The sequence below is a fragment of the Cryptomeria japonica genome, chromosome 10, assembly GCF_030272615.1.
Source record: "Cryptomeria japonica chromosome 10, Sugi_1.0, whole genome shotgun sequence".
Lineage (NCBI taxonomy): Eukaryota > Viridiplantae > Streptophyta > Pinopsida > Cupressales > Cupressaceae > Cryptomeria > Cryptomeria japonica.
In genome coordinates, this window is record NC_081414.1 from 286069053 (window position 1) to 286074666 (window position 5614).

The window sequence follows — 5614 nt, forward strand, 5'->3', positions numbered from 1 at the left end:
AAATAAATTAATATTTATTTGAATATTTATCCAAATGCAAATTACACCATTTAATTGAAATAAATGATTTTATTTTAATTGAAAATACCAAAATTTCTCCCACTTGCATTTTCCTACAAAATCCACTTGTATGCCTAAACCCCTTCTAGATTCTTCTAAAACCCTTCCTAATTAGCCTAAATTCATCCCTTAAATATTGTCACATTCCTAAGCAAATTGGAGTCACTTCTCAAAGACTCCAAAGTCTTTGAAAAGCAATTAATGCTTTGTGTGTTCAACAAATTAACCCTCAAAGTCTTGGATAACCTTTGAAAGCTTCCAACCTTCAACCACTAAATGGCTCAAAGTCTTGGATAACCTTTGAAAGCTTCCAACCTTCAACCACTTAATCCCCAAAGTCTCCAATAACCATTAATGGTTACCTCAAACCCTCCCACATGGTTAAAACATTTGTTTTGACTCAACCTCTACCCAACCCAAAGGTCTCATCAAGCCTTTAATGCTTTGACCATGATTATCTCTTAAACATTTGCACAAAGGTTTATCCTTGGATTAACTCCTAATCCAGTGGGTAATCTTAATTTAGACTTGACCCTTACCTTCTAGATAACCATGAGGTCTTCTCAGGCCTTTAATGCCTCCAACCTCTTCTCTCAACCCAATCCTATGTTGAAACTTGTCACCATTTTATTGGTGCCAATTGTGCACATGGATCCCCAACTTTCAATCCTAACCCTTGCTAAGATTGCTCAATCTTAACCCTTCATTTCCCTATTTCTTCTATAAATAGAACCCTTCTCCTCAAGCAAAAGGAGAAGCATTTTAGAGTATTGTTGTTATACTGGCATTAGCATAGAGCTTTTTCATAGCATCACTATCTACTCTAGCATAGTATTTAGCTTTTCATTTCATATTTGAAGCTTAGTATTAAATCTCAATCCTCCATAAGCATCCATAGTGCAAAAAGCTGCTGAGAGCTACACTCATTTGGGACTTGGAGAGGAGAGGAACAAGGGAGGAGCAACTATGAGCATCTTGATTAGCTATTTCATTTTATGTTTATATGCTTTCTATTTCATGCTTAATATCTCTCTTGATATGCCTGTTTAGGATAATCTTTTGTTGCTAACACTAACGTTTGTTTCTTGTGCTCTTGTGTGTGTTGCCATCAAACAGATTTTCTAATCCTTTTTGCAGAGCATCATTTGGTGAACCCGACGTGAATCCAAACACCAAAAAGATCATTTTTTTTTTTAACCAATAACATGTTTGAATGTTGAAAATGTCACACAGGTTGCGATTTTGACACTGTTTTGGTGCGTTTGGCATTATTTTGGCGCTATTCCCCCTGTTTCAGTGCTTTTCCCTTCTCTGTCTTTCCCTTTCTTTTAATACGTTTGTGTTAAATAGTGCCTCTGTTCAAACGCAGACTAGCGCTATTGTAACAAAACGTTGTACAAATCACTTTGTAACCAAAAAAAAAATAAAAAACCAAAAAAAAAAATAAAAAAAAAATAAAATTTAGGCTTGTAGAAGCCCACCAAATAGGCGGATTTTACTAACTATTTTTCTCTTTTGTGCAGATTTAAATTAGATTAAAGAGTAGATTTATATTTTTTTACTAACTTGTTTTTGAAGTTGGTTTTAAAAATGAATTCACTTTTTATTTTGGTTTAAAATTAACTTCACATTTCAAATTTGGGCTTTTGAAAAAGAATCACACATTTGTTTGGGGCTATTAAAAAGAATTTCATTGTTCAAAGGTAAAAAGAACCACAAACTTATACAAAAACAACTTTATTTTTTTTGCAAGTTAGAAAACAAACTTCGTTTTGGTGCTTAAAATCAACAAGGCAAATTTTATTTCTTGCATCAAGATAAAACTCACAATCCACACTTCCATTTTTGGTGCAAATAAAATTCACAATCAACTTGTCTCATTTTCAAAGCAATTTTACTTCATGCAAACGTGTTTTTCATTAAGTTGACCAGGATTTTCAAATTCTAGTTTACTCAAACAATTGCCTTTGAAAATTAAAAAGAACACCATGATTGTTGGAGCAACATCTCCAAATAGTTAGATCACATTGCAATGATAGATTAAAAAGAACAAGTGTTTTTCGTGCTTGGCACACTTGTGCAAAGAGTTGGTCGAGTGGTCCTACCTCTAACACACACTATCCTCTCCCTTGGCTCTCGTGGTCCTAGGTGCAAGAGAAAAGTGTTAGTAACGCTCAAATTTTATCTTTTTAAGAGAGGCCTGCCAAGGGATCGATACTCTTGGGAACGACCTTGAGCGGTAAATCCTTCGAGCCGCTATAGAAATCAGGTGAGAGCGAAAGCTGTAGCCTTGGGTATAGCTGTTCCTACAGTGTAACTGGCCGAAAGGACAAATGGGCCCCACCACCAGTTACAAGGCTCTTAAGTGAGTCACTGCAGAATGAACTTATGTCCAAAAACATCGAACATGACTAAACACCTTTAAGTAGTAGCCCACCTGTTCTATTGATTGAGGATATTTGAGATATAATTTAGTGCAAGAGCATAGATGGTTTTGCTCTCAAGATACTCACCATACATATTTCCTTGAGTAGAAACATAGCTTTTTGAAAAGTCACTTGTGGCTTGATAAAAGTGGTGACTCCCCCATCATAGGGATCATCTATTTGTTATGCTCGTGCAAGACTTAGTATATCACATCCTTACCTGCCACGGCGGGATTCATAAGGTATGTAGTACCAAAGTCGAAGAAATATCAAGATGTGGGCTAAATTTATCACAACTGGCCACTTGACCTTAGGGATAAAAAGTGTTTGAAGTGTGTTCGTTTTACAGACCTAGTGCAAATTGAGCCGACTTCAGGCTTTGGAAATACACCTTAAAATACATCTAAAGGAAGGGTCAAAAAAAAGTCCAAGAATTGGGTTGATCTAGACCCATACTCATTTGTGCCTTTGAGGCTACAATCTTGTGTTTGTGTGCTTGCTTTGTTTTCTTGTCAAAGAAAAATCAGAAAATCAATCCCAAAAACAAAGTATTCATCCAACATCTGTCAACACAAACAAAAGTACCAAAAACAAAGTGCAAAACAACAAAGAGACAAATTTTATGACCATTCTTCACATCTTGCGAAAGAAGAAGTGTCATCAGAATATCACCTTGAAAAGGAGACCACTAAGCTCAAAGGCTTTGATCAAAAGGAGGAAATTCTTCTATCTCAATAGACAAATTTTTGTCTCACATAGAGTCTTTCTACATCGCATGCGTCTATACCTTCAAGAAAAAAAAAAAAACAAACGAGTTTGATTCAGAATCATTGAACCGCAGAGCTTTTATGCAATATAGGGCTCTGAGTTATCACAAAAATCAAGGAGGAAAGATTAATCCCAACTTCTTCCCAAAACGTCTGTATCACCTACAACACAGCTCGAGAAGTGCCACCAACGCCTGAAAGGGAAGAGGTAGAGTTTGTTCCATTTGTAACACAAAGTTTTTATTGAAGTTGAAAAACAAAACATCCATCATCTCATTCATACATCATTATTCCATCATCAATTCATCCCAAAACTCTCAAAACATTAAGAGGTTCTTGTCCCAAGTTCTCTTTTAGATATTGCTTGAAATCAAACACATCACATCACTTTTAGATTGTTTCTACATCTAGGATAAGCTCATCCTAAGAGACACATCTACGCAGGTTAAAACTAGTTCATGAGTGAATCCTCTCATTGCTAGGTAGTCAAAATCTGTAACACATCTCAGATTTCTCTACACCTTATCACATCAAATCATATCAAAACAAACAAGCAATTCAAAGAAGGAATTTCGGTTACATTCACCTTAAAGTGCTAGAGATCCCCATACAACACAAATCACCAACCATCAATCTTTCATTTCATCGACAACTCATCATCATCTTCAATCAACTTCAACACAAACTTGCAAACAAAATGGCTCAAACTCGATCACGGTCAAGGCAACGAGAAATTGAAATTGAAGGGCATGACCCAAAAACAACCAATAATGATCATCAGATGTTCAAGAATCCACTTCCATCACAAGATCAAAGGGGTCCTTCCACGTCCAGACGAGGTCCTGATACCACTGATTATACGCAAGCTGCGTATAATTACACTGTCAATCACCTGTATGATGCCAGTGAACAAATTGCAACTATCACCTTCAAAAATCCCACCTCAAATTGCAATGTTGTTCCGCGTTGCGGCAAAGTTACCATCAAGGCAGCTCCACAAGGCACCACCTCCATCCCAAAGCAGTACAATCTTGTGGAACAATTAGATAAAACGCTTGCGCTCATTTCCATTTTAGAGCTATTACGCCTATCACCATCTCATAAAACAATCTTGGATCAAGCACTCCAAGAGGCGTCAGTCCCTGCAAACCTGAATACGGACCAATTTCAAGCCATGGTTGGAAATCTAAAGTCATCACCTTGTCTCACTTTTTCCGAAAGTGACAACTCTTCTTTCCAACAACCTCATAACGCCTCACTCCACATTGAAGGCTTTGTCAACCAACACAGGATCAAGCGAGTCTTAATCGATAATGGAGCAGGCCTAAACATTTGCACACTTCAGTTGGTCACAGCATTGGGATATGCAATAGAATCAGTGGATCCTCGTAAGAAGATCACCATCAAAGCCTATGATGATGCAGAGCGTTCATCCAAAGGAGCTGTGGTACTACCCATCCGAGTGGGCCCTGTGGTAAAACACATAATTTGTCAGGTTCTGGACCTTCCTCTGCCATATAATCTATTATTAGGGAGACCTTGGATACATGCCATGCAAGCTGTTCCATCTACCTACCATCAATGTATCAAGTTCCCACATAACGGTGTCGAGATCACAATCCTGGGCGATGCAAATCCCTTTGCATTTTGCCATAATATCAGCCATCAACCAGAAATTACTGTTCCTAATAATAGGGAAGCCATTTCCTCCACATCATATGTAAATCCCACCTCTCTTGCCAGTTCAAACACCCCTATGCCCAAGCAAGAAAAGCTAAAGATGAAAATCGCAGAGGAAGGTCCTGGAGAATACAACTTGAGTCAGCTCTTTTGTGTGGGACAAATGCCCACTTCTCCTAGAACACATGGTAAACCACAGCAGTTGCTCCAGCAACCACTAATCACGCCTGCATGTGCCTTAACGCCTTTCATTCTTGGAAAGAGTCAAGAGGAAGAGACACAAGATGAGGACCTAGCGGACTGGATCTATAAAGATCCCATCACCACTGACAAACCGCAAGTTACACTTCCTACGGAACAATATGGCAAAGGCCTCCTCATTATGCAAAGAATGGGATATGATGGTCAGAGTGCTTTGGGATACTGCAAACAAGGACGACATGAACCACTGCTACCAGAGTTCAAGCCCAAAGGTAATACAGGCCTAGGCTTTGAAAAAGAGATCCTTCCTAAACTCAGATTCAAAGGAAAACCCAGCAAACCATTTTGCCCACCTACTGCAAAGAGGATACCTTTCATAATCAAAGCACCATCAAGCACTATCCCCACTGCCCCCTCAAGGCTCACAACTCCACCATCACCAATGTCACTCATCCCATCAAACGAACCAGTAATCCTATC